The following is a 27,502-nucleotide window of genomic DNA, read 5'->3' on the forward strand; positions in this document are numbered from 1 at the left end:
GGCAATTTGCCTAAGTCTGTTTCCCCATCTTTCAAGTTGTGTATGATGACTATATTTTATAGCATATGAAAAAAAAAATCTGGCACGTTGTAGAAACTCAATAATTTTTTTAACATATTGTTAAAATCAGGAACTTCCACTATCTGGACCTAACCTATATTTTCAAACTTATTTCTCACTAATACTTATCATCATCAAGTAATCCAGCCAGAAGCTCCCTTTATTGCTCTCTTCACTTCGCTAAAAGGCGGGGGGGGGGGGGGGGGGGGGGGGAGGGGGGGGGGCGGGAGAGGAGGAGGAGGAAAAAAAGAAGAAGAAAGAACTCAATTTCTTATTCTGTGATAGTAAAAGCATAAATTTCCTTTGAAATTTATATTTTCTGTGTTGACAGCATAACACTACATGTTGTGGCCTTTTAGAATAGTGCTGTTGAAAGGCTGTAAAGCTTTGTCGCACTTTTGCAACTACAGACATACAGAGTCACGCATCGCTTAATGACAGGGATACGTTCTGAGAAATGCATGGGTAGGTAATTTTGTCATTGTGCGAAAATTATAGAGTGTGCTTGCACAAACCTAGATGGTATAGCCTACTACACACCTAGGCTACGTGATACTAATTTTACGGGGCCACTGTCACATACACGGTCCATCGTTAACTGAAACGTCGTTACGTGGCTCATGACTGTATGTGATACTTAGAATTTTTATTTTAAGCCAAACAAAATAAAGCAAAACATTGTAGTCTCTTGACCTTTGTCACAGTACTTCTTCACGGCCAAGCCAAAATTCCTTGTGATTCTCAGGAAACATAATATTTCAGACAACTCTGAGAAAATTATGGCTAACTCAGACTAAATAAATTATGCAAAGGTGTATTGTGAGAGAATGGCACGATGAAGACAGGAATTCAGGGCTTTCTCTATTGTTCTCAATGGGGGGAAAAGACTACTACAGACAGCTACTCACAACCTAACTTACTACCCCTATTTCTGTCCAGAGTTGAATTTTTATTAGGGTACACACCAGTACTCCTAATCCAGGGAGGGGACTAGAGAGCTGGAACCAGAAACGAGTAGGGAAGAGATCAAGGGGGAAAAGAGCGAGGGAAAATACAGGCGCGAGCTGACTCATTTTCCCCTCTCCTGGCGTTGCCAGTGGCAAACTCCAGCTCGCTCCCTCTGTGTGCTCTGGCAGAGAAGCAGCACATTCCATTTCCTTAAGTCTCCGCTAGTGCGGCCTGTGTTACGGAATTGCAGAAAACTAAGTGGGGGGGAGGAGGGAGATTCATAGAAGGGAGTTTTTTCCTTTTTCTTCAAAAATGGTAGGAGGAAGGAAATAAATAGCACACATCAATATGGAGAACTTAGATTAGTGAGGGGAGTTAAGCCACACAGTGCAAATGGTTCAAGCTTTTTGGACTTCCATTTCCTCATCTGAACAAGCAGGGATGCGTGTTAGTTCTAAATTTCTATGGTTTTGTAGTAAGACACCTTGAGAAAGTAATGACTGCTTTCATGGAAATAAAGGAGGAGATAAGAAACTAACAATTAGCAATATTCATCTTTTGCCAAGTAAATGGGACTAGGGTTTTTTAAAAAATTCTTTTGGGAAGATTAGCTCTGAGCTAACATCTGCCACCAAGCCTTTTTTTTTTTTTTTTTTTGCTGAGGAAGATTGGCCCTGAGCCAACATCTGTGCCAATCTTCCTTACTTTATATATGGGATGCCTGCTACAGCATGATTTGATAAGCCGTACATAGGTCCACACCCAGGATCGGAACTGGCAAACCCAGGGCCACGGAAGCAGAGCATGCAAATTTAACCACTGTGCCACAGGGTCAGCCAGGGACTAGGGTCTTAAAAGCATAGACTTGCAACTCAAACAGCCTGTGTTTGTGTATGTGTTCTGCCATCTACTACCTGTGTTACATTGGGCAACTTACCTAACCTCTCTGTGCCTCCATGTCCTCCACAGTAAAACAAGGACAATAGTACCTATCCCAAAGGGGGCCTGGAATTAAATATACATAAATTTATTTGTATATAAAATCAGATATTTCATATGTGAATATATGACAGTAGTATTATATATATAGAACAGTACCTAGCATAATGTAGTTGCTCTATAAATGCTATATAACGATTATTACAAGTTTGTAAAGTGACAGCCCCTTTTTGTAGAGGAAAAACAAAATGGGTGAGAAAACCAAGACCTTAGAGCTTTGAGTTTTTCTGACCTTCATGTTTAGTCTCTTAACTATTACCCAATACCAGTTAAAAGGAGAGAAAGTCACAGCATTTTGTAGGCAGCTAGGGCAATTCTAACAGTTACATAACCATCAGTCAATCAAAATCTTTCAATGAATACAGAATAAAGCCACATGTCACAAAAGTCCTCCAAACCCTAGCACAACTCTCGGGACAGAGTAATAACAGCTATTTTGCCTAGGTAAAGAAATGCCCCGGAGGGATTACTCTTGTGTTGGGCTTGAAGTCCAAAGAAATGACTGACATCTAGTCTAAAGGTTCTCAGAAATGCAAATCGCCTACTTGAAATTCCAGGGAATTTAAACCTCTGCTTGGAGGAGTCTGTCTCTGGACAGGAGGAAGAGACTTTTCTGAAGAGGGAATCGTACACCTTTCCCCAGTTGGAGGGAAGGTTTTGGTGGGAGGGGAGGGAGCACCATGTGGACAACTCCAGACTCAGAAGTCAAAGCCCAGGGGGACCCCATCTCAGAATAAAATGAAGTACAACAGATGAGAAAACACAGACTGTAAGAATTACAGGATTAGTCTATTTCTCTTTTTTTTTAGGAACCGTGAAGATTCCATTACACTCAGTGGCTCTCGCATTATGGGAAGAGGAATCCTAAAACAAATCAGCTGTTACTGAGAGTTCACAAGAGAAAAAGAACACAGACTAAGTCTTGAAAAAGCTACAAGATATGAAAGAAGAATCCAGAAAGTAGTAAACTGGGGATCGAGATACAGTATCTGAATTTAACTTATCTGTTCAACAAATATTTATTCCTTGTTTACTTTTTGCCAAGTACTATTCCAAAAACTGGTTATACAGTTCTGATCAGACAGCCTATGACCCTTAGGGGATTTAGAAAGCTCGTGAGGGTGAAAGAGAATATACAAGAAAACACACATATATATATAATTGTGAGTCATCGTGGTACTGCAACAGGAAAAGAGGATGCCCTGGAGAAGATAACACAGCGTAAAGAATCTACTTCCGACCAAGTGTTCAGGAAGGCTTCTCTGAGGCGGTGACAGGTAAGGGGAGGTCTGACCAAGGAGTAGGAGGAGCTGGGAGAGGGAGCAGCATTTTCAGCATGTGAAGTGGTAGGTGTGAAGACCCCACAGTGAGAGCTGATCTAACCACGAGAAGGCGGTCTGGGTTACTTGACCTCAACAGAGCAGACACCGCTTTTTCTTCCCACAGTAATTACTGAAGATTTTTAAATCTCATGAAAACAAATTCAATCAATGGCTTCACGTTTTTTACAAACCTTTCAAAGATTATCTTAGCCCAAACCCCCGTCTTTCTCAGATTACGGACTCACTTAGGCAAGGCCAGCCTTCCCCCTCTTGAGAATAAAAATAGCTTTTTTCAGATCTACTGTTATAATTGGCTTTTTTCCAGGGCTTTATGCTCTACTGAAACTAAACACTTAAATGAGCAATTTAACTCTGGCTTTTAACCTAGGAGAAACAACCACCTTTTTGGTTCTGCTTTCAGATTTGGGGGCCAATTTTAAATCGTTAATTTCTAATTAACCCCTTGTAATACTATAGAAGCAAAACATCTGTGGTCCTCTTTCAAACAGCCCTGTACTATGCACATGGGTAAAGCAAATAAAATGCAGAAGAAACAAGGTATTGAGGACGCTTCTTAGGAAAGCAGCCTGGTTTTCGTGCTTCCACGTATAATTGAGACATGCTCTAAAGGCCTTCGGACATGGTGACGCGTTGCTTCATTCGGCCAGCAGAGGGAGACGAGTGAGTCGTCAAGCACCAAACGGAGCCACACCCAGATGATGGTTGCTTATTGTCCAAGTGTCTCCCCTGATTTTTCAAAAACACAAAAAGAAAATGGGAAATTCTTGTCAAGGAACACAACTTTTTAAAATTGAGGCCAAAGTCACATAACATCAAATTAGCCATTTTAAAGTGTACAATTTAGTGGCACACATCCACAAGCTTGTGCAAACATCCCTTTATCTAGTTTCAAAACGTAAGGAATGCTTAAATTGTACAGAAAGAGCACTTCCAAAGGCCCAGCCCCGTTCTATCCTTATTTCGTCACACTCCCCGTTTTGCGTCCACCTGCATCGTGTTAGGAATGGTTCCCGCGCATTCCCCAAACAGACTCCTTCCCTATACAATTTCCAGAATCTGCTCCAGGGTTAAAATTACACGTTCGAAAACCAAAACCATCTCAATTCTTCCGTTCTTTCTCTAGGAATCGCGCAATTGCAATACACAGCCAGTATGGGTGACTGTTGAAAAATTTTATACATATTATGTTTGTCAATTCTTAGCAAAAAAAAACCAAACCCGAATAAATTAATTTAAATATAGCTACAAAACGGAAATTAACAACGTGCTGCACCAACACTCTTCAGCTTTTGATGTGAACCCTTCAGAATGAAAATTTAAGATAGTTCTAGGTTAGAAGGAGAGCCAAAATTTTAAGGGCACCATGTCAATAGGTTAGAGGACAAATTTGAAAAAAGCAGAACTAAATAGTTAATGTAATAAAAGCTGGAGGTTTACAACCTAAATCCACTATTTCATTAAAGAATTTAATCTACTTCATGGGGCCTTGGCCCAGGGAAGAGCAAAAAAATGCCAAAGTGGAGAGGCAGGGGGAGGGGAGTCGCTGGTGGTGACTGGGAAAACGGGGGGAGGGAAGCAGAAGAGCGAATGAGGCCGGATCCGCCCGAACAAAGAGGCAGCAACTCTGTCTCAACAGCCACCAAATCCAGTTCAGGGCGGTTTGAGCCAGTTTCTGAGCTGGATTGAGCACAACAGCCTCGGCTGAGAGTTGCCTAGGGTGAAATAGAAAATACAAAATGGACTTCGCAGAAAGAAGTGGATTCGGCCTGGACTGCAGGAGCCTAAAGCTGTTTCCTGGAGTAGCAAAGTCAGTTCAAATGTAAGGCCTGGAGCCGGAACAGGGGCGTGTTACAGAAGGAAAAAGTACAGAACACTGCCTCTGTGCCGCGATCCAGTCCGCATTTTCTCTCTTACCGCCCCTAATTGTGGCTGGTAAGGGAAAAGGGCCTCAGGGTATCAGTTTTCAGAGAAAGCGGGCTGCAGTGTTGGGGGAGGGGAGGATTATGTGTCTTGGGTAGTTTAATGTGTGTGCGAGGTGGGGGGGCAATGTGTGAGAGGGTCTAAAGGAGAAGGAACCACACTTCACACCCTTCAGTTCACACCACCTTTCCGCACCTTTGCTGCATTATTACACAACCTCAAAATACACTGCACATAGGTGTTGTGGGAGCGCCCAACATACAAATGGCACTTGTACGTGTAATTACCAGGCTTTTTCAGCCCTATGCATTAATGACAATAAATGTACTCAATACTGACAAGATGCCTTTTTCATTCGTGTCCTAAAATACATACAAGCTGTACATACCTTCTCGACCAGGAGACGCAGCAGTATTAGGTAACAGGGGAATGATAATCCTGTCCTCGCCTCCCCTCCCCCCGGGATGCCAGAACCTCCTGACATCTGATCGCTCCCACCGTTAGGTTGCTCCTCTGAGAGTCTCATAGTCTGAACTGTCGTCCGCAGCTGTTGAGGATGTGCACATCCTGCGGCCAGGTTCGGCTCAGAACCTTGAAGGACCAGTTACATCTCCTGACTCCCCAGAACTCCAAAGGCTCCACAGGAATTGTAGACTAAGTCTGGGCGTGCTTGGTAGTGGGGGAGCGGCAAAGCAAATTTGGGGTGGAGAGTCCTAAATTCCCTCTCCCCTGAATGTCCAGAGATGTTTAGAATCTTCCAGAGGCACCAGGGGAGTACCTGCAGACTCCAGGGCTTGTGACTTGGAAGGCAGCCCTGGTGTGGGGAGGCCTGTGCGGGCCTCTGTGGGGCCGGTACAGCTCACATACACACATTCAATTACAACTGGGTCTGTAGGTTTCAGAAATTCCCTAAGAGATTGGGGGAGGAGAAGGGGAAAGGTCAAACTGAAAGAGGTCACAGTGCTATTTTAATCTCTTTCCCATAGATACATGGTGGACAATAGAAACACACTCACTTCGCATTATTCATGTGCAACCATCTACCACAAATGAAGGTTGTTACTGACATGTTCTATTTGACACTCATTACACAAATAACTAACTTACACAGCACTTCTATATTCATTTCATTAACCGTTAGCCCTGGGCTGCTACAGACTCTGCTGGAAGGTTTTTTGTTGTTTGGGATTTTGTTTGTTTTTCAGTAGGGGACAACGTTTCTCCCCACACGAAGGTACAGGAGACTACAGAAGAGATGACGGTAACAGTAGTAATCATAATCAATCCTGAGAGCTCGCTGGAAGTCAGACACGGTACCAAGTGTTTCGTGTATTAAATTATCTGATTCAAGACCCATTGTATACCTCTGAGTTAGATGTTACTGTCCCCATTTTAGAGATGAGGAAAATGAAGCTCAGAAAGTTGAGGTATTTTATCTAAGTAGCAGACCAAGATTCCGGCTCCAGAGTTGATGCTTTTAACCGGCTGCTGAGCTGCCCCCTCACTGGCAAATAGTTATACACCTTTTTCCAGATCCTACTATGTGTCGGCCTACTTAGGGCTGGGGGGGAAGATGGTCACAGTGAGAGGGGAGGAATTGGTTCAGCGACGAGAACGTGGTTCCTGCCTTCAACAAGCTTTCAATCGAATGGCTGTTTTTTCAAGGACAATTCAGGACTGTCTGACAAGGGATTATTTTTTTCTGCCTCTGGGCCTCAGAGGCCATCTGGGAAATACAGTTTGGAATTTCCCTGCCATTTCCGTGCTGTGCGGGAGGAACATTTGAAGTCAGGACTGCCCTGCTACTAGCAGGCAGCACAGGCAGGCAGGCGGGGCGGAAAGGGGCAGGGCCGGGCCGCCGGGAGCGGTAGCCATGGCAACGCAGCTGCTTTCCAGAACAAAGTCTCTAACCAGGAAAACAGCTCCAGAGAGCGCTGTCTTCATAATCCCCGCGGCCAGGCCAGTCGGGCCAGGGAATGCACAAAGGGGATTCTTTTTTTGTAGAGAAATGACTCTTTACAAGACCCAGAACAAAGGAAAACATTTGTTGTATGGGGTCTCTCTTTGTATTTGGCTGGAATAAAAGCAACAAAGCACAGTTACTTAGTTCCTCTCCACTCTTCGCAGGAAATGAACACAGCTTTGTTACGCAAGCTTCCTATTTTTAGATAATATTTGTTTAATTTTTATTTTATCCCCATTTTACAGATGAGAGATTAGTAAGCATGAATGGACTTGCTCTCTGTAAGACTATAATTAAAACACCAGGACATCCTTTCCGAAGGCTTTGTGAAGCTGGCCCTGCCTTTTGCCTATTTTATGATAATCCTACCGGATACTGTGAAGAGGGATCATGCGCACGTGCTCGGGTGGCTTGGGAGCTACCATGGCTCCTTGGCCTCTGATCCTCCCACTCTCTGCTTCCAGCCACTCACCCCTCCCCGCCAGGCATCCATAGCCTGGAGGAGGAGGGGGAAAGGGAAGGGAGGAGGAGAGGGGAGGGGAGGAAGAGGGGGGAGGAGAGGGGAGGGGGGAGGAGGGGGGAGAGGAGAAAAGCCGAGGGGGAGGAGGGAGAGGTGAGGAGGAGGAGGGAGAGGAGGAAGAAGGGGAGAGGGAGGAAAGGAAAGAGGAGGGGGAGGGTAGAAGGAGGATGAGGGGAGGGGGAGGGGGAGGGAAGTGAGAAGAGAAGGAGGAGGAATGCGGAAGGCATTCCAGCCCCACCCCTGCAGTCTCCACTCCAGCAAGTCCGGAAACTCGGGCTAAGAGGGCTAAAAGAAAACAGTGTGCTGAGGGTGACTGTACAACTCCAGGCTTTCAAGTGATCTACCGCCAGACTACACCCTGTGCATTGAAGATTGTCCCTAGCTTTGCTTAGCCAGAGTAAGACCTCCCTAGAGATGACAGCAGGGCCAAGGTTGTTAATCCTCACCCACAATCCAAGAACAAAAGCAGTTACTCTAAGCTGAATAACAAACAATCTTCCATAAATGCCCACACCTATAAGTAGTGTAATTTTTAACAGTTAAAAACCAGGAGGAGTAAGAGCTCAGCCACCTGGTGGGGGGGGGGGCCCTAATCCATCATATCTCCAAGACCAAAATCAAACTGGCCCACACCTTAACATCAGTCCCTTTGCGTGGTGATATGGAGGAAGGAAAATGGATCATATTCTTCTGGGGGTGAATTTGTAGGAATTGCTTGAGGGGCTGCTTCAAACTACACTTTCCACCCCATCCCTAGAGTCTGTTGCCATAGGATTACTTGATGGGAATTGTCACCCCCCATACCAACAAAGTTGAGAAACACTGCCAATGTCACCCTTGTAAGGAGTTAATTGGATGAAATGTTGATATTAAATTAAGGCCTAAATTTGTTGTACTTCCCACAGTTATTCATATTTCAATAGATATGCTTAGCTTACCCTACTTTAGGAAGTAAAAAAATGGATCTTTATAGTGAATTTTAAAAGATTCTGTTAGAGTATTGGAAATTTTTAGAATGCAGGAACATATAATCCCCCTCCTTGGAGTTTGATCTTTTGTAATATTCATTATTCATTCAACATTCATCGAACACTTCCTATAATCAGGCACTATGGTACTATTCACTACACTGGACCTGTGAATTTTAAAAATCACATAAAACATGGAACTTACTTTCAAAGAACTTACAGGCTGGGGTGGAAGATACCCAGGAAATCAGTTTCTGCAGAGTGGTATGATATATGCTTTATAGAGAAAGGAACTAGAAGATGTGCTGTGGGAGAAGAAAGGAGGGACATGAAAAACAGCAAGGCTGGGTGGAGCAGTGAGATGGTGAGCTTCTTGGAAAGAGCTGAAAAATGAGATGGAATTAGCTAGAATGATACTAGAACTAGGAGTCAGAAAAACGGAGCTGTGGTTCCAGATTTATCAATAGGTCAGCTCTCAGACAGACATAAAAGAACTCAAAAGATGAAGGCAAAGCAGAGAACCTGAAGGCCAGTTGGTCAGGAGCTTTGCAGGACTGAAACGGGAAGACTAGCTCAGTAGGAGAATCGATCTGTTTCCTTGGCCAGGAGGCTTCCGTGCAGCTGATTAGCATAATAGCCACTCCACAAGCGCGAAGAATCCTGAGAAAAGGTGAGCCATTGACCTGCAGACTTACACACCGAAGCACTTTAAAATTTCAACATGTTGTTTATAACTTGAGGATGATTAGCAAATTACACATTATTGGACCTGATATCATAGCTGCGAGTAAATACCTGATGCTGAGTCAATACTGTTTTCACTGAAATTTGCAAGCCGTCTGCTAAGACCTGTTCACACATGCTAGGAAAGATCTAGCACCAGCTATTAAGCTAGGATCTCTCCCTGTGCCGGTTCTGCTAACAATATGTGGTACGATACTCTCTCATGATTCTGGGCAATGGCAGCCAGCCACAGCTCCCAGTCAGCCACGTGATCATGAGGGTAAACAACCAATACCCTTACAACCATTCTGCACCCTACACCCATTCTGCTTTTCACTTTCAGTACAGTATTCAATGAGTTACATGAGATATTTGGCACTTTATTATAAAATAGGCTTTGTGTTATATGATTTTGCCCAACTGTAGGCTGAGTAAGGGTTCTGAGCATGTTTGAAGTACACTAGGCTAAGCCATATGTCCAGTAGGTTAGGTGCATTTTTGGCTTACGTTATTTTCAACTTATGTAGGGTTTATGGGGACATAACCCCATCATAAGTTGAGGGAAATCTGTATTCACTGTGGTCAATAAGATAGGAGAGGAGGTGATGGGTGTCACTTCCAGGAAGATGGTTTAGGACCCAGTAAACAATTTGCCGCTTTCCCATCCCACCTTTGAGGAGATCATAGAAGCAAGCGTTGAGCTGAATCCTCTTTCAGTGAGGGTCTCCTTGCCAAACCACATTAGACAGGTTGTATGAGAAAGAAATGAACTTCTGGTGTGTTACACCAATGAGAATTGGTGGATATTTGTTACACAGCACGATCTAGACTATCTTGATGACGTCACCTCCATATCCATTCTTCTACCCTACTTCCTTCCTAACAGAGGTCACTGTCCTCTACACAGTCTTCTATTTCAGAGGAGCTGCCTCCAGCTCCAGCTCCAGGGGGTGGATCTTACTCAGCATAAGCCAATCGTGGGTAATATTCTCTTACCAGTCACTGAGTAAGAAATTGAATGTGACCCAAGTCTGCCCAGTGAAAGGCGAAAAGAAGTCTGCTGGGAAGCCTCAGAAAAAAGAAAGAAGAGAGACAGAGGGAGAAAGAGAGAGGGATTGGTTCCTTCTCCCCCTAGATGTTGTCATATATTGTTATTGCCCTGGTTGTCTAGTGCCATGTTACAAATTACATTGGTTACCTCAACAAACATTTATTACCTCACAGTTTCCATGAGTCAGGAATTCAGGAGCAGCTTAGCTGGGTGGTTCAGGCTCAGAGCCTCTCATGAGATTGCAGTCAAGACATTTGCTATTGCTACAGTCATCTGAAGGCTTGACTAGGGCTGGAGGATTTACTTCCAAGATGGCTCCCTCACATGGCTGTTGGCAGAAGGTCTCAGTTCATTGCTGGCTCTTGGTCAGAGGCTTCAGTTACTTGCCATGGGAACCTCTCCATGAGGTTAACTGAGTGTTCTCAAGACATGGTAACTGGCTTTCCCCAGAGTGAGTGATCCAAGAGAAAGAGTAAGGAGGAAACCCAATGCCTTTGTGTCCTAATTTCAGGAGAAACACACTGTCATTTCTATCACATTCTAATCATTAAAAGTGAATCACTAAATACAGCCCACATTTAAGAGGAGGGAAATTATGCTCCACTTTTGCAAGGAGGAGTATGAAAACATTTGTGGCTATATTTTAAACCAACACAGATGTGACAGCAGGAAGTCCTGTGGCCATATTGAGATTATGAGGGACTCCAGCCTAAGGGTAAATCCTTGCACTAAGGAAAACAGAACAGATACGGAAAGGACCTGGGTGACATTACTAAACCTTCACCCTACCCTGGACTTATGTTGGAAAAAATAAATTTCTTTCCTTACCAGTTCAGCCTCTTTGAGATGAGATTGGCTGATATTTGCAGCCAAGGATGATATTCAACATATTTAACCATCACTGTATATTGTAAATTAATCTATATATCGATATATAAATGTAAAAAAATTTAAATATATTTTCCTTCATTTCTAAATTATGTAAGTTATATATATGTATAAAACTGTTTATTCAATTACATATGTACATATGTAGGTGTGTATAAAGCTGCTTACCATATGATAAAAGCTTGGTGCAAATTGTTCTTCAAATTATACAATATTTCTAAATAATTCGTTGATTTTTAGAAATATTTGATATTACCTTTCTATGCAGCTCTCACTGGCTAAATGATGCTCCAGTATGAGCCATGATTTCATGGAAAGAACTGCATAAAACTCTTCCAACAATATTTCAATTGAATCGATAGTCATTACGTGACCTGTAATATAAACAAGTTTTAAATTTGTCTTACAACCAGCAGTTTTATTCATGGTGCTGATTTCTCAGTTTCCATTGAACTAAAGCAAATCCATTCAAAATTTTTCAGTAAAATTTTTTTCCTAATAATTAGACTTTTATATAATCAATATACATATTATCAACAATCAAATAGAAAATGCCATTTAAAAAATAAGACAAAGATAATCCTTCAGGCCAGAAGAAAGGCAGTTAAATGTGTGCTCATGTGCCAGGTTGCCTGGGTTCATGCTGGCTTGCTAGATAAATTTTAAATAATTTTCTGTACCTCAGTTTTCTCATTTGTAAAATATGGTTGATGATGATTTCTTAAATGAGTTAATATAGTTTTAGAATAGAACCTGACACAGAGAAAATGCTCTGTAAGTATTAGTTAACATATTTATTAATAAAATTAATGTTAATGTCCTTGGTCAGTAGGCATTCAGTGAGTTTTAATGAATTCATCACATCGAGCAGAGGTGAAATTCAACAAGGATATTGAAAACTGGTACCCATACCCCAGGTCACCCTTGGCTCCAAACTTCCCTAAGAGCCTTGTCTTTTCCTGCACCCTCCCTCCTGTTTTGGCAGTATCTGCAATGCCAGCGGAGAATACAGAGCTCTCTCTATCCATGGCTGCATTTGCCTGGACTATGACCTACCCAACTGCGTTTTCTCTCCTTCTTTTGCTCAGAGCCAAAATTCTACAGAAATTGCAGCTTCCAACAACAGTCATATGAGGGCCACTCAGAGGGATCATCAGCAAGGGGTGCCTAGATGGACCCTAAGTCTTTAACGCTGGAGTGCCAGCACCAAATCAGAGGCCCTGTCTTCCTCACTGGGCTTAGGATCTAACTCTCACTAAGGCAGGGGCACCGTAGGACAGGAGACGTGGGCGTCAGAGCCCAGCCCAGTAGTGACTGGCATGGACATCAACCAATCAGAAAGGACAGTGGTCACAATTCTGAAGCAGGGTCATTAACCCTTTAGTTGCTTGACCTTAGGAAGTCTGAGAGGTTCTAGGGAAGAGGCCAGAATAGTCAGGGATGCAAGGATGAGGAGAGACTCATGGGCTTAAGGCAGTGGTTTTTTATTTATTGCCAGAGAAGTGGGTCTTTTGGTTTTTTTAAAAACAACCAGTGCTTCCACACCAGTGCATCACTGGGCTTCATACAGAGAGAAACGTGTTTGAGGATGACAAACGTTACGTTACCTCCACAACTCTTCACCATACCTCCGACTGCTGACCCGGAAAACCTGTATTATGGGAGATATTCTGGAAGATCTCCACATGGGGCTTAGCAAAGAATTTTTTTTAACATTTATTATTTTATTGTTTATATTTTTATATTTATAAACAAAGAGTACTAAAGTATTACAACTGTTATCCTTAAGCAAAGTAGCTCAAGGTCACAGAGTCCTTTCTTGGAATATATTTGCATATTTGCACCAAGAGAGAATGAATAATCTATGCAAATCCACTGCTTGAGGCTCTTTCCCTAAGGCGAATATCTTCCCAAAAAGAGAGAGACAGAAAACTTATCCCTTCAAACCCCAAATAGAACAAAAGAAAGATGCACTGAGATTTCACTATGGGTAGAATTCTAACTGGATGTCACCACTGAGGATCTTTATCATTCAGTATGCAATTAGGAAAACAAAAACCACTCTAGTTATTTCAACCAGAAGAGATTTACATAAAGGAATTGGTTCAAGTTTGTTGAGAAGTCTGAAGAAGGGAAGGTTACTCAATGAGTAGTAAAGGACTACGATTTCTAGGCTGAGGGAACAAAATGGTTAAGCACAGACCAAGGGTATGTGCAGCTAGGGCGTGTTACTAGAATCCAGCTACCTGAGCTGCAGTCCAGGAGCCTGCAAGCCTGGGCTGCTTTTGGAGTCATTGTAGCTTCCTCTGCCCCACACATTGTTACTACTGTTGCCTCTGCCGCCAATGCTATTGCCACCTCCATTCTTTTTATCACGGATGCAGTCTTTGTTGTTTCAACTGCTGTTTGAAACGAAAAGAAGAGTCACATCTGTCCTCCTCCTGTCTTTTAATCTCCCTCCATTGGCAGAATCTGATCAAAAAACCAGCTAGTAAAAGTAGGTTACAGAATCTAAGCACCTTACAACAAACAGCAGAGCACTAAGTGTGAGAACGAGGGTTGAAAACAAATAAATAAATAACCAGCCTAGGAGGTTATAAGGCAGTTACACCACATGGACCCTAACAGGGTTAAGACACTGCTTCACGTCCCCTGGAAGGTTCTGTAAAGAGACACAACAGCAAAGCTGCAGGCAGCCACGTTAGAGTCTTCAGCCCTCAGATGCTGAGGATGCAGGATGATAGGAACTAGGAACTAGGAAACTTCAGACAGTTGAAGATTCCCACCTCAGGCAAAGGATGAGGGACAAATGCAATACTGGTAATGTCTAAATATTGTTTTTGTGAGTGAATTTGATAGGGGGAAAAGGATATGTGAATTCCTATTGCCTTTATCTCTTTGTGTCCTAAAATTGCAGTATTGCTGAGATTAAAGTGCAATCTTATCCAGGGATAGAAAACATCCTTATATTTGGAACTTTAAAACAGCAAGGCATTCATATTAGGACAATGTAGATGGAGAGAATAAGGTATAATTACTAAGGTCAGCACTGTGGAAATAAACAAAGACCAACCAAATGAGAACAAGTGAAGGCTACTTATTCAGAGCTTGCTATAGCAAGGGAGTCAACCACCATTACTGTGTTTTGGCAGTGATGAATAAATGACAAGCAATAGGATGTATTGGACTATATGTGGAGGCCATTTGGTTTAAAACTAATTCGGCCTGACATTTTTTCCCCAGAGAGGCCTGCCATGGCCTGTTGAGCATGCACTGTACATCTGCTTTAAACTTTTACAATGTCCCAAAGCCAAAAATGATGACCTTACAGATAGGGATGTTGCCTCCCCCATATCAGCATTTCTTTAAGGATAAGCATTTTTTTTCCCAGAAACTAAGGATTAATTACTGACCTGCTTTAACTCATCTCCTGACCACTGAGCTGCTGATCACCCACTTGCTGTGCTCACCTCGTGACCACTGAACTGCTGTGCCAGCAAGATAGCTCATGACTGTTGTAAAAAGGATACTCCTGTCATATGTGATGTATGCTCTTTGTTACAAGATAGTATGTAACCACTCTGTATACCCCATTTCTTTGGAGGGCTTCCTTCCTTGGTGAAGGTCGTCTTCAACCTGGCTCATATAATAAACTCACCCCAATTTTGACTTGTAGATTGATTGTGGATTATTTGTATCAACAGCAGAGACTCAAAGGCAGGCAAACAAGTGGAAAACTTCATAGTGGAAAACGGGGAAGGTTTCAAATATACCCTAAATAAAGGCTGTTGGCATGGGGAACCTGTAGGTGGCCTGATTAGAAGTGAGGCAGGTTATGTGATTGGTTAGGGATGCATATATCGCTTTCTCTGGCTGGTTGTAAGTTGGAATTGGGGACAAAAATTAGGGAAGCCTTCAGTTATTAATCAAGTCCTGGCCATTTGAGGCTGGTTGTCACAGGATTAGGTGTTAGTTTCTCGAACTATCAGTAGAGATAGCAGTCTGACTTCCTGCAAGTCTGACTTATAGCATGCCAGCTTTCTGAGCTGGCCATTGTAAATAATAGATCGGTTTCCTGGGCAGTTTGCTTCAGGTTGTTGGCATATAGGAGGACAAACTTTTCCCCTGCCCTCTTATGTTCAGTGACTGGGCCCTGAAAATTAAGCTAACGAAAGACCAAGTAAGAGGAGAAAAGCGTACAAATTGTATTTGATGTGAATATTTTTACGTGCCATGGGGGCTTCATAGTGAAGAACTGAATACCCCAAAGAAGTGGTTAGACTCAGAGCCTGATATACCCTTTTAACCAAGGGCTATAATATGCAGGGAAATGACTAGACAAAGAAAAGGGGTTTAGGTTTCTACGGGCAGTAAATTGTGGGAAAGTGACTCTCTGTCTCTGGTGATAAGAATGTTCTCTTCTTCCTGGTGCCAGGAGGCCACCTTTCTAACGGGAAGTTTGTGACCTGCTTTTAGGCGGAAAGGGAGAGGGCACAGAGTCCTTCCGGCATCACTCTTTCTCAATTGCCTTCAGCTCACAAATATGCCAAATGGCATATTTTGGGTGGCATGTTTTGATCCCCTTCATGGGTCAAAAGATGTGTTTTTATATATGATCTGGCCATTGTCTATCTGTATATTCAGTCTCTCAACTCCAGATTGCAGATGTAGAGTTGAGATCATACTCCTTCATAAACAACTCTATCAAGCCTGCTCCAGAATGAGGCAGTAGGAATTTACTTACATCTTGGTGGTTAATGATTCTTCTGAGCAATACTGAGGCCAGGTTGAATATTAATAAAAGGAAAGCAATGTAACCAACTAATTTTCCCTAAGATATTAAAAAATATAACAGCCACTTTTTAATCCTGCACAGGGTGTTTGAATTTCCCAAGTTAATACTGACACCCCATATGCATTTCCAAGGGGTAGAATTTCAAGCTTGATGAAATGGAGACGTTTAGCCAATTATGTTGGGGCAGCCTCGCAACTGAGCTGCCTTAGGGCAGACTTTTTAGAAGCAGACCCTAAGCAAAAGATTTCAAAGCAAGTAGTTTGAGAGGTGATCCTAGGAAGCGTTCTTAGGAGAGTGGGGAACTGAGATATGCAAGGGAGGAAGCCTAGACCAGTTACATTAATTACCAAGCTACCACTGGGGGAACTGAGGCTCAATCATTTTGGGAGCCTCTGGGAGTTGTCCCACCAGGGGGAGAGAAAGCTGGGGTATTTATCCTCTAATTCTTATCAGTCATTAGCTGAGAGTTGCTCCCAGGGGTAACTCCTCAGCGCTCAGAACCTGCTGTGCACCTGGGCTGAGAGAAAGTCCTCAGTCAGAGTCATGCCCTAGCATAGGACGTTGTCTGTATGTATAGAAACAGTAAGTGTTGTGGGGATACAGGCATGGTACTGACAGTATCTTCCACGCTGGCCAAGAAAATGAGGTGTCTGACTCCCTATAAAGTACTGAGATCTAGAAGATTTCAGAAGTACTTTCTAGCAGCTCTCCAGGTTGCCTACCTTCTTCTTCCCTTCCCTGTGGGTATGTGTGTATAGTATATCCCAAAAATGTCCGACCGGTCTGACTTCCTTTTCCTGTACATCCCAATTTCAGGCTCTGACCTGCTCTTTTGTTCTTTCAGAATTGATTGTGGCTGGGTTTGGGGGGAAAAACTATATGCACCACAGTAGAAAGCAATGGGAATAAAACCAAGTATTAGATAGTATGCCCACCAGCACTGATATCCTGAGAAGGACTCATGACTGGTTATTTTTCAGTCAGAAATGCGTAAACTGAATCAAATCATGAGGAAACATAAGACAAACCCAAATTGAGAAACGTGCTATAAAATAGAATGGATTCTTAAAAAATGTTGATATTATGAAAAGCAAAGAAAGAATAAGGAACTTTTCCAGATTGAAGGAGACGAAAGAGACATGACAACTAAATGTAATATGTGATCCTCAACACTATCCTCAAAGAAAAAAAGTCCCATAAAGGACATTACTGGGACAAAATCAGAATATGAGTCACAGAATAAGGTATCAATGTTAAATTTTTGAATTGGATTAACTGTGCAATCGTTACATAAGACAATATTCTTGTTCCTAGGAAATACACACTAAAATGTTGAGACAAAGGGCTATGAGGTATGCAAATGTGTCTGTTCTCAAGTGTAGCTTCTTTAAAGAGTTAAGTTGTTTTGAAACTCTTGAATTCAGGGTGATTTAATAAAAATTATGAGAATTAATGCTTCTTTTTGTACACACACACACACACACATGCAAGAACTGATTGTGACAACTTAGCCTAAAGTCTCTGCTTCAGTAGGCAGTATGCCAAGGATGTGACATTAATCTTTCCTCCGCTTTTAAATGTTAGTTAAAACCAAAAAATGGACCCTAGCTCTTGCCTTGAGTGGAGCTCTACCTAATCAGGGGTTTTGCTTTTGGGGAGCTGAAGTGGAAATAAACTAACAGACTGTCAATAAAACTGATTCCTTCCCAAGCCATTAACTAAACCTTGGAGACATATTGGCAATCTTTATTGATTGTTGCTCATATAATATGGTTCTCTGCTCAGCATGGTGGACTTTCAAGATAAAAACTCTAAAGCAACAAGGGATAAGAATCAGAGTAGTACTCCTGGACAGTAGGTGTATATGTATCGAGGTATAGAGGTTAAGCCCTCGGGCTCTTGCAGGGAGATTGGGTTACAAACGCGGCTTCACCACTTACTTGCTGCATGACAGTGAGAATGTTACTTAACTTCTCTAAACCTGTTTCCACATCAGTAAAATGGAGATAATAACAGTGCCACCTTCCTATGGTTCTTAGGAAGATTTAATGAGATAATCTAAGTGTCTCCATTCGCGTAAAGGTGGCCTACATATGCTTTAAAACCTAATGTATCAGTCAGGGTTTAGTGAGGGAATAGAGTCACTATGTGTATTATGAGACGACGGACTTATTACAGAATTAGAGCTTATACAACCGTGGGAGGAGCTGAGGAAGTAAAGATCCGGAAGGGGAAGCTGGAGGAACAGTAACTAAGCAATCCTCCCAAAGCTCTTGGGGGTGGGTGGACAAGTTGAAGCTTGAAAGGAAATCAGAGAAGCCAAGCACATCCGTCAGCCAAAATGGGACTGCAAATGGGGAGCTCACTCAGCACTCTGGGAAGCTACGCCTCTCCACAGCTACAATCCCTGTATGTCCACTGCTGGGAATCTGGTGGTTGTTGATCAGCAGGGCCAGCGATTGAGAAAAAGAGCCTGCAACAGAACAGAGGAGAGTGGACAAGCTGAGCCCACTGAGCACCTTGACGTCTGCCCATCATCACTTGGGACAATGAAGGCCTTCAGAGGGGTGGATACTGTTTCACTTCTGCCTCCCAGATTATGAGCAAATTCCTCTGTGGTCAACTCTAACCTGGAATCATAGAGGAAAGGGGATTCTGGGAAACACATTTCCCAGGTTAGCCAAACTGACAACAGAATAATCCAGCATACCCCAAATAATACTGGCTTTAAAAGTATAGTTTATTTCTGTCTCATGTAAAAGAAGCCTAGAGGTAGTCCTTCCATAGTGACAGGGATCTAGCTCTTTAGATCTTTTTGCTCCGCTGTGCACAGCAGGCAGCTTTACTCTATAGTCTAAGATGGGTAATGAAGCTCCAAAAATCATGTCCTCATTCCAGCTAGCAGGAAGGAGAAAAAGTAAGGTAGGGTTTGACCATTCTTTTTAAAAACACTTCCTGGAAAAATTACACAGCTGCAAGGAATGCTGGGAAATGTAGTCTTTATTTCAAGAAACAAAGCAGGAGACAAGTAGCAGTCCTTGCCACAGTCCACTCATCCACACATGCTCTTTCTTTCCACATATAGACCCCCTCCCTGTGAGACATAACTCCAAAGTGTCATCTGGTTACTGCATTAAACTCAAAGCCCAGAATCTCTGGGTGCCAATTCATTCATCCCCATCATGGCAAGATGTAGCCACTCACAGTCCAGAAACCCACAAACTAAAAGTTATTTGCCCTATCCCTTCACTCTTACTCAATATATAATGGTAAAACAGGACTAGGATAACTTTAACTAAAATTCCAGTTGACTAAGGAGAAAACAGGAAACTTTCACACAACCCCGTCGGCACTGGTCCATAGAAATTATTGAACTCTGCTGGGCAGGAATCGCAAAGGCTGCCTGGCCTGGGAATGGAGTTCCTTGATTAGCCTACCAGGCAGCCCTTGGGTCTGCCCTCTATGATGAACTCTTTCACTTACTGTCCTTCATATGTTGACATACTGTCTTTCACATGTTGAAGCCCCAACCCCCAATGTGACTACATTTGGAGATAGGGCCTTTAAGGAAGTAATTAAGGTTAAATGAGGTCAAAATGGTGGTGCCCTAATCCAATATGATGGTAGTCCTTGAAAGAAAAGAGAAAGAGTCATGAGAGGAAAGGCCACATGAGGACACAGTGAGAAGGTGGCTGTCTACACAGCAAGGAGAGAGACCTCAGGAGAAGCCAAATGTGCTGACATCTTCACCCTGGACTTCTAGCTTCCTGAACTGTGAGAAAATACATTTCTGTTGTTTAAGCCCCCCAGTCAGTGGTATTTTTTGATGGCAGCCCCAGAAGACTAATCCAGTCCTCCTGGCCTCTAGCTTTGCTATTTCAGAAGTTCTTCCTTGCAGGCAATATAATTCTTTCAAATAGGAAGGCATTTTTATTTACTTTCTGTCAATTCTCTGTCCTTGTAATCACAGCCAAAGAGCCTGTCGAGACATTGAGTTTTTTGTTTTTAAGCCTGAAGACTTGTCTTTTACTTATCGGTTGTGGTATTCTGCCCATCCGTTTCTCTCTCATCTTAATGGCAGCTACCTCGAAGTTGTTTACAACAGGCTTGAGTGCGAAGAAACAACCCTTAATCTACTCTCTGCCAGCTGGTCGATGCTTTTGTATAATGAGGCACTAGTTTTATCTCCTGCCAAAGCTGTAGGTTTTCAGCCACTGCTTACACCTGGTTGAGCTGGGGTGCAGAAGCTGTTGCTCTTCTCATCCCTGCAAGGGCCCAAATTATCAACTTGGACTGCAGGCCTCTTGTAGCAAAACTGTAGGCCCTTCTGTCTGTTTCTATACTGCCTGTCTTAAGCCTGGAAGGCTTTGCTGAAAGTGTCAAGAAAGAGCCAATACACACAGAAATCATTCATCTTTCCTGTCATTGGCCCTAAAGTTACAGCCTCGGTCAGCACATGGTCTCTTTTCCAAGCCAAAGCAGGGAAATGTTTGCCATCAAATCATCAGGCTGCAATTTGGAGTCTATACCACCTGCTGCCCAGCTTCTAGGCCAGTACCCCGACTTTAGTTCTTGTTAGGTACAGTACCCACTTCCAAGTGCTTAATGGATTCCAAGGATCCGTTTAGTATGAAACACAGAAACCTAAAAACAAGAGACAATTCAATCAGATGCAAGTTCTTCTCTTTCACGCATATTATGCTGGAAGTAAGTGGGGCAGCGGCAGTCCTCAAGGTCCCAGTCTTCTATCTTGTTGCTCTTCCATCCTCACAATCTTCCTGCAAATCTGCTGAAGCTTCTAGCTAGTAGAAAGAACAAAGGTGTAAAGAAGACGATGCCTCCACCCTTTAAAGACAATTTTCCAGAATGCTACCTTTGCTGACACCTGTCAGTTAGAAGTTAGTTCTATGGCAGCACCTAGTGAGAGGGGGTGCTTTCAGCTAAGTGTGGGAACACAGCTGAACGGCCAAACTGCTAGAAAGAAGAGGCCAGAAAAGATACGCTCTCTCCCTTTGGTTCACTGCCCAGAAAAAGTACTCACCAATTCCAGTTGTGCCCTATGGGTAGAAATTTAGTTATTTGGCACACCTACCTGCAAAGGCAGCTAGGAAATAAAGCCTTTATGCTAGGGAGCCAAATGCCCAGCTAAAAACGGAGAGTTTTATTACTAAGTGGAAGACAAGAACAGATATCTGGTGACAAATAGCAGTCGTGCCTATGGCATGTGGCACAGTGTCTATCACATAGTTCAAAACTGAAAAAATGTTAACTATTATTTACATCAAAACGTGACTCAGGGAAGACCCTACACAGGTACCTTGTTTCACTCCTACTCGGATAACTTTTTTTTAAACAGGTTTTTTTTTTTTTTAAATTTTAGAGCAGTTTTAGGCTTACAGCAAAATTTAGCGGCAAGTACAGAGAGTTCCCGTGTACCTCTGCCCCACACATGCATAGCCTCCCCCACCTTCAGTGAATAATCTTTTATGTTCACTATACAGAAGTGAAACCTAACTCCCCATTTCTTGATATCCTTCTATTGTCATCACCAGCACAAAAAACTCAGCTGATATTTTGAGTATGACGCTACTTTACTATCACTTGAAGAAATCTTAGGGTACAAACTATTATATACATAAAGAAAACTGGAGTGGAAGTTTAAGGAATAACATCAATGTTCTCTATACTTTCTCAAGTTTATATTATTAGCATATTTCATGAGTGTTAAAGAATGAAAAGCAAAGCATAGATCAATAGAATATTTATTGTACCTCTGAGGGTATGCGCAGTGTGAATAAGTATATTTTATATTATAATTTTCTATTTGGAGAGCCAATAAAAATTAATATTGCTTTAATAACACACAGAACAGGATGTTAAACTTGATCAAATCTTTGCTAATGGTAAAGCAGAAGATTTAGTGGTTCTCAACTGGGTACAGGGGTCAGATGAGGAACATTTCAGGAGCCATGGGAAAGGTACCCTACTCACTACTCTACTCCTCAAATACTCTTCTTTCTCTCCCTTAACATCTGAAATTCCTTTCAAAAGAGATAAAGCCTTTTACTTCACAAAGGTTTTAAAGAAAAAAAATATATTATTAGAGACCAAAGCTTGAAAGCTCAGTGAAAAAGGTTGCTACCAAGTGGGGAAACCATTTGGACACTCTAAGTAGGCTCTTGGAAATGAGCCCTGAGGGAGGAAAAGTGCGATGGTCTTTGATGTCAAAACATCATAAACTCTATCTTCCCATATTAGAAAAGCAAATTCTCTGATTCCCTGCTTCCTGGGCTTATCAGTTGTGTAAGCACTGAGCTGGCTGGAAGGGATCTACTGTGCATTTGGAGCCCATCTCGGGATTATAGCATCCAACCACCTCTGCTGAGTACATGAGGTCCTCCTTTGGGATTAGAGTGCCTATCTTTCATTTGACATGAATCAGGATTATTTAACTCAGTCAAGTCTGCATCAGGGCCACAGGCTAGGTGTCCAAGTCTGTTAGGTGAAGGTTTATCAAAAGTAAAAGATAAATGCAATTAAGTATGGGAGTGGCAGAATAATGTAAATAGGCTTCAGTCAAGGTATAAATAACTGATAACAGATTCTGTCATATTCTGTTTGGAAAGAAGAAAGGAAAACAAGAACTTAACAAAATTCCAATACTTTATCTATTTATTTATTTATTTTGGTGAGGAAGATTGGCCCTGAGCAAACATCTGTTGCCAATCTTCCTCTTTTTTTTTTCCTCCCCAAAGTCCCAGTACGTAGTTGTATATTCTAGCTGTAAGTCATTCTAGTGCTTCTATGTAGGATGCTGCCACAGGATAGTTTGATGAGCAGTGCGTAGGTCTGTGCCCAGGATCTGAACCTGCAAACACTGGGTTGCTGAAGCAGACACTCAGCCACAGGGCTGGCCCCTCCAACACTTTAAATAGGAGGTGAGCCAATAGCAATTGTAGATGTGTGGCAGTGAGTAAGCAAACTTAAGAAGAAACAAGAAGCAGAAAGGAGGATTGCTCACATATTAGAATATGAGGCATTCAGACAGAATCTCTCCTGCAGGTTGCCATGTTACCTGAATTCCACCACTAGTCTTTCCTTTACCTCTATAAGTGTTTTCATGTTTAAAAATCCACTTTTAAATTACAGTAATGTGCTGCATAACAATGTTTCAATCAAAAACTGACCACATATCCCATTCACAACAACATGGATGGACCTTGAGGGTATTATGTTAAGTGAAATAAGCCAGATGGAGAAAGATGAACTCTGTATGACTCCACTCATAGGTGGAAGTTAAACATAGAGACAAAGTGAACTGATTGGTGGTTACCAGGGGAAAGGGGGTGGGGGGAGGGCACAAAGGGTGAAGTGGTGCAGCTACAACATGACTGACAATAATGTACAACTGGAATTTCACAAGGTTGTAAACTACCATAATCTTAATAAAAAGTTAAAAAAAAAACCTGACCACATATATATGACTGTTGTCCCACAAGATTAGTACCAAATAGTCTAGGTGTGCAGCAGGCTATACCATCTAAGTTCGTGTAAGTACTCTCCATGATGTTCACAAAACAGTGAAACCGCCTGACGACACACTTCTCAGAATGTGCACCTCTTGCCAAGTAACATACAACTGTATTAATAACTTAGGAATAACATTACCAGAAATTAGCTAACTGAGAAGGAATGGAAAATAAAAGATGTTGGACAATAAAGAAACTTGAAGGGGATGAAAGCATCAGAAGGGGAAAGATGTCAAACGTAAGCTTCACCTCCCTCACGGTCCCATCCACAGCTCTCCTGGTAGTTAAGTTGCAGTCTTCAATTACTCAATTTACTTCGCTGCAGAATCACACAAAACATTGTTTGCATGTTGTTCGAGTATCAGGTAGTGCCCCTAATTTAATACCCAGAGTAATTTCTTTAGTCACAGCAGAGCAAGGTCTTTTCTGACTCCAACCCGAGGAGACCCCTTTCTCCCTAAGGGAACTGCTTTTCAGTTAGGTGCCCAGTATTCAACTTCATCTCAGTTTGTAAAGAATTTCTTTCTTTCTTTCTTTCTTTTTTTTTTTTTGAGGAAGATTAGCCCTGAGCTAACTACTGCCAGTCCTCCTCTCTTTTGCTGAGGAAGCCTGGCCCTGGGCTAACATCCGTGCCCATCTTCCTCTACTTTATATGTGGGACGCCTACCACAGCATGGGGTGCCAAGCGATGCCGTGTCCGCACCCGAGATTCAAACCGGCGAACCCTGGGCCGCGGAGAAGCAGAATGTGCGAACTTAACCGCTGCGCCACCGGGCTGGCCCTGTGAAGAATTTCTTAAACGAAATTCTCATATTACTGGGCAAAATTTTCCACAATCAGCATTTTTTAGCTTCTCTTAATTTTAAAGATTTATTTGTCTTTCAAAATTTAAACTACAACTGAGAGTTTTTTCCTCCACTCTTTCCGAAAGGAAGTAACTCACCCACCTGAGATTATATTGGTCTCCCTTTTGCAAGAGGATTCTGCCCGAACAAGGAAAAGTTCCAGGAGTTCTTAAAAATGTAAATGACCACTTGTACCAAAGAGATACCTACTCTTACACCAGGATTTTATCTTCAGGTTTCATTTATATCTAAATGTGGAGTAAGAGGGCAGGGCAGCAGGAAAACTCCACCCTTCCACTCCATTTGAGAAATAAAAGTAGAGGGGAGAAATCCTAAAATTACTTGCCACTTGTCATTTGCTAAGTCGGAAACTAGTCTACCGTAAGAACACTGTAGCTTCCTTTTTTTCTGTCATGGTTTTTCATGCTAATTTAGTTCCTGGTAGTGATTAACAACAAAACTTCTGAAGAGGAAAATCCCTTGTCGTGGGTTTGTCTTCAGAGCCTGAGACAACAGTGTGAGATGGCAGCACCGGAAGGCGAGAAAGAAGGCTACAGCCTCCACAACAAGGAAGAAGGGACAACAGGGGCTGGCACTGAGACAGGGCCCTGTGGCTGAGCAGTCCTAAGACCCATGTGTGTGTTCTCAGCTGGCTGTCATAACATCCTGAATTTGTTATCTATGATCGTCAGTCTTACATTTATCTCCTAGAGCACGCCTAAGCATTCAGGCAGCTGTTGGAGATGGGAGATCCGTGGTCAGTGATTGGTCTCCTCACTCAGACTGGACCAGCTAATCTCTGTGGCCGACATGCTTGCCCAACCCCCACACTCAGCTCCCAGGAAGAACTTCTGTTTTCATTGTCTCATTATTAGCTGGATTTATGTGGGTGCTTAGCAGCCTCCACTATCAGGTCACTATTATCCTTTATCCTTTCATGTTAAATGTGGCTTTACATGGGGCTGGGAGGAGGGATGGGGAAAAGAAAAAAAAAAACGATAGAATTAGCTCATTTTCTCTCTTTTGTGCATGCAAATTCCCAGTTTTAAAGGCTTTTTTCTTTATATATAAAAAATACAACATAAGTGATATTTATTATGTAGTTGTTCATATGCATTATAGAGATTTTTAAATCTTCCTGACATATGATAATAGCAAAGCCTCAAATGCTTGATAGTGAGTTCAGCGGCACACATTTATTAGATCAAAGAATCTTCAGTTTCTGATTATTCCAGATGGCAGGCTAGGGTGTTTATTTTTAGTTTATGTTGTTGTCATTGTTTCAAATCTTTAAACAGTCACAAATTTATTTCAATTTGTTAACTTCGAGCAACCAATTAGCAAATACTGATTTGCTCTAACCTACTTCATTTTGTTTTTAAAGCTTGGCACCTGAGCTAACATCTGTTGCCAGTCTTCTTGTTTTTTTCCTTCTCCCCAAAGCTCCACCAGTACACAGTTCTGTACTCTAGTTGTAGGTCCTTCTGGTTCTGCTATGTGGGACGCCACCTCAGCACGGCTCGATGAGCGGCCCAGGATCTGAACTGGCGAAACCCTGGGCTGCCGAAGTGGAGAGCTCGAACTTAACCACTTGGCCACAGGGCCAGCCCCCTCTAACCTACTTCTTACAACACACTTTGTGAAGGGCAGCTGGGCATCAGGCAAGTTTCCTGTACTTGAGTGGCTAAAATCTGATTGGGGAGATTAGATATAGGGGGCTCTGTTATCCTTTGGTCACCAGGGTTGATTCGGCCTTTGTAACAACAGGAGTGCTTGTGTCCTTGCACAGGTGCAGGCCTTTCAGAAAGAGGCTAACTTTCTCACACAAAGATATGAGAAACACTCTCCTTCATACAGGAAGCATTTGTTTACCAGTATGGGGAAACACTTAAGATGTTGGAATAAGCAAAAGAGATTCCTGGACATACTTTCAATGAAATAAATAAGCAAAAGAAATTACTGTATATACTTCCAATGAAATGCTATAATGCTAAGATTAGCTGATCATATAGAGACATTCACTTTTGTCTTTGACTAGGCTATTTTACAACTTTTTAGAGAACTGAAATTAACTTGTGGAAAACAAGTAATAATGCAAATAATTCTTGCCCAGAGCCATACATATAAATTCCGTCCAGTGGGTGACAACTCTCCCTCTCTCACAAAAGCCAGTTTTGCATCCACTTGCAAATTCATTTCAATATCCCTGATCAATAAATATGTCTGTTTAAATTCTCCTTTGAACATACTTTAACATCTGGTTTCGAAATTTAACTAAAGAGTTCGTAAAATCTTTGATACATGTTATTTTTCTATTTCTATGAGAATCATGATTTTATCATTTAAAAAAATTATTCTTTAACACTAGTAACAAAAATCTGCTGAAACTAACTTGGACAAATGGGGAAATACAATAAGAATACACAAACCCGTTTCAAGGAAAACCAAAGCAGAATGCCTTCGGACCTCACTGGATCTGGAACAGGAAAATCTTCAGCAGCCCAAAGTGGGTCATCTCACTATCTCTCCAGATTCATGTGACCTTTTTGTCTCTGCTTTTCACCTCTTTCAGCAGACTGATTTTCTCTGTTTTTCTATGTACATGAGGAAATCGCCCCCAAGCCCTATAGTTACAGAAACTTCTCATTTATTCATTCAACAAAAATCTATTGAGTACTTACTATGCCAGATACCTCATGCTCCAGCACCACCAACCAACGGATTAACATTTCAGTGTTCCCATACACATTCCTGGAAGACAGAATCTTACTGGTTCAGCTGGGTCATATATCCACTCTGATTAGTTGTACCCAGAGGGAAAAAATCACATAGTCCACTGCCACATAGTTCTCTCCTATAGGAGAGAATTCCTGAGAAGACGGCCAAAGCAGACAAATGGAATAGCATGCTTTCTCCATACATGAAATGTAAGCTATTAACATAATACATT

General features: G+C 42.2%; 2 long non-coding RNA genes across 6 annotated transcripts in view; both read right to left on the reverse strand.

The window, feature by feature from the left end:
* Positions 1-27,502, reverse strand: part of LOC103559386 (uncharacterized) — a 95,967-nt gene that overhangs the window by 31,414 nt on the left and 37,051 nt on the right. For 2 of the 5 annotated variants that reach the window (XR_011539995.1, XR_011539994.1), the window contains exons 1-2: positions 5,659-7,065; positions 1,946-4,076 (exon numbers count right to left, since the gene is read on the reverse strand). The exons of 1 other annotated variant lie outside the window; for it this stretch is intronic. This is a non-coding gene — a long non-coding RNA (uncharacterized lncRNA). Of the gene's footprint in view, positions 1-1,945; positions 4,077-5,658; positions 7,066-10,661; positions 10,997-11,639; positions 11,758-18,544; positions 18,652-27,502 lie in introns of those variants that run through there. 2 more of the 5 variants (XR_011539993.1, XR_546967.2) reach the window with 2 other exon arrangements.
* On the reverse strand, positions 19,304-24,772 carry LOC103559385 (uncharacterized). The gene is made up of 2 exons (XR_546958.2): positions 24,655-24,772; positions 19,304-20,980 (listed from the first exon to the last, which is right to left on the reverse strand). It is a non-coding gene; the product is annotated as an uncharacterized lncRNA (long non-coding RNA).

The sequence above is a fragment of the Equus przewalskii genome, chromosome 5 (assembly GCF_037783145.1).
Source record: "Equus przewalskii isolate Varuska chromosome 5, EquPr2, whole genome shotgun sequence".
Lineage (NCBI taxonomy): Eukaryota > Metazoa > Chordata > Mammalia > Perissodactyla > Equidae > Equus > Equus przewalskii.